The sequence below is a fragment of the Cyprinodon variegatus genome, unplaced genomic scaffold, assembly GCF_000732505.1.
Source record: "Cyprinodon variegatus isolate N-32 unplaced genomic scaffold, C_variegatus-1.0 Scaffold1660, whole genome shotgun sequence".
NCBI lineage: Eukaryota > Metazoa > Chordata > Actinopteri > Cyprinodontiformes > Cyprinodontidae > Cyprinodon > Cyprinodon variegatus.
The window spans coordinates 94,469-96,916 of record NW_015152113.1 but is presented as its reverse complement, the minus strand read 5'-3'; the positions used below and the strand labels follow the sequence as shown (position 1 = coordinate 96,916).

Genomic DNA, 2,448 nt, shown 5'->3' with positions numbered 1-2,448 from the left:
AATACACATTACAACAAAGACACATTGGGCTACAGCTTTTTGCACATCGCTGTATTCAGCTTGGTTCAAATGTGGGAATTAAGTATTGTTTTTTTTGGATAAGCAGATGCACTGACATTTTACAAATTATTCCAGAAGTTCCCAACAGCAATATCACAGTGGATTTTGTAAACTCAAATCTAAATTTAACTGGTTAAAAGGGTTTGCTAAAAAATAAATCTTTTTATTTAAACATTGATAGGTAGACCGAATAACACAGAAATGTTCTGTGCCAGCTAGTTTTGATCCTAATGTTTGGTGGGTGTGAACATCCTTTCTCAATTTCATTCTTAGGTTGACAGCATTGATGTGAGACGAGAATGCATCCTCAGAGGTTTGACCGTGTACCTGAATGAGGATCCACAAAAATTTGTTAAGGACTACAAGGTATGTTGACCAGCCATCAGACAACACATTCATCTCTCATCCTAACTTTTGTGGTTTATTTTGCTCAGGCCAAGAGAAAAATTACTGACCGCAACATAAAATGTTCTTTTAAGTAAACTGTACAATATTCCACATTTTGCAGTTGGTTCCAGTGTTCATGATTCCCATGTTCTTTTGTTGGACCGCATGAGTAAAACTTAATTGCACTCAACACACTCTTGGGTGCTCTCTAAAGGAATTCTTCTCATCTCCTTCCTGTACAACAGGGACCCCAAACTCCAGTCCTCAAGGCCACTGTCCTGCATACTTTTGAAGTTTTCCTGCTGCAACACACCTGACTCAAATTTTGTAATTGGCAGACTTGTGCAGAGCTTGTCAGATATCCATTTAATTTGAATATGGTGTGTCTCAGCAGGAAAACATCTAATACATGTGGGATAGTAGGCCTTGAGGACCAGGGTTGGAGATCACTGTTGTGCTGCATCTGTGTTGATTTTCTAGTCCAGGCTGCTGTCCAGGACCTCTACCTCCTAATAAAGTATCCTGATGTGCAGTGTGCAGGTTTCCACCCTGAAGTCATTAACCATCTCTTTTGTCTTGTTCACGTTCAGAACCATGATTCCTACATAACATTAAGATATCAAAGAATTGTTTCAGAAATCCTACTGATAAAGTCTGGTTTTATTTATTTATTTACTTATTTTTGTTTAATATTTTTAACCTTTTTAATTGTTCTCCCACAGAGCGATGATGAGTGCATTGAAAGAGACCTGGCAGAAACAGTCTTTGGCATCTATGTGATTCGACACAATGTTGCAGACCCTGATGATTACCCTGAGGATATTGGAATCGTTTTGGAGGGGGTAGAGGTACTGAGTGGTTTGAGAAATGTTCCATTCGCTATGGCAATGTTTCTCGGACTTGTGTATGCTCTGAACATTAGTTACNACCATCGAGCCCACCACCAGCTCCACCATCGAGCCCACCACCAGCTCCACCATCGAGCCCACCAACCAGCCCACCACCTGCTCCACCATCAAGCCCACCTCCAGCTCCACCATCAAGCCCACCTCCAGCTCCACCATCAAGCCCACCTCCAGCTCCACCATCGAGCCCACCAGAAGCTCCACCATCGAGCCCACCTCCAGCTCCACCATCGAGCCCACCAGCAGCTCCACCATCGAGCCCACCTCCAGCTCCACCATCGAGCCCACCAGCAGCTCCACCATCGAGCCCACCTCCAGCTCCACCAACCAGCCCACCAGCAGCTCCACCATCAAGCCCACCATCAAGCCCACCAACCAGCCCACCACCTGCTCCACCATCAAGCCCACCTCCAGCTCCACCATTGAGCCCACCTCCAGCTCCACCATCGAGCCCACCAGCAGCTCCACCATCGAGCCCACCTCCAGCTCCACCAACCAGCCCACCACCTGCTCCACCATCAAGCCCACCAACCAGCCCACCACCTGCTCCACCATCAAGCCCACCTCCAGCTCCACCATCGAGCCCACCAGCAGCTCCACCATCGAGCCCACCAACCAGCCCACCACCTGCTCCACCATCAAGCCCACCAACCAGCCCATCATCCAGTCATGCAGTAGGTGTTTGGAGCCTCATTTGTAGCTGAATAGAAATCACTTCACAGTGTTTATTGATTATTTAGCCTGATGTTTTATTTTAAAAGAAAGAAGCTATGATATCCACCCAATGCATCGCTATCGTTTCACTACATTCATGACAATGCATTTCTCCTCTCTCGTCTGTGACGGGTGGTACTCTCCCGCATGCTTCTCACACACATGCCCTCAGTTAGGCATCTGCTCAGCCCCGTTATCTACACTTCCTAAGCTCTTTCACCAGCTGCCATCGTCACTATTGGACCTCTTGGTCCGAGTGACCCTGAGGCCTGTACTACAAAGGAGGATTTGAGCTTATCGAGATAACCTCAAGATTAATGACAGATTAATGCAAACACCCAAATTGCGTTCGGTGTGTACGCACCAATAGCCTATATGTGGG

At 46.5% G+C, this 2,448-nt stretch overlaps 1 long non-coding RNA gene across 1 annotated transcript in view; it reads left to right on the top strand.

Moving 5' to 3' along the window:
* Positions 1 to 263: 263 nt before the first annotated feature.
* Positions 264 to 2,448, top strand: part of LOC107104233 — a 4,589-nt gene continuing 2,404 nt past the window's right edge. The window contains exons 1-2 of the long non-coding RNA XR_001482236.1: positions 264 to 426; positions 1,170 to 1,295. This is a non-coding gene — a long non-coding RNA (uncharacterized LOC107104233). The remainder of the gene's footprint in view (positions 427 to 1,169; positions 1,296 to 2,448) is intronic.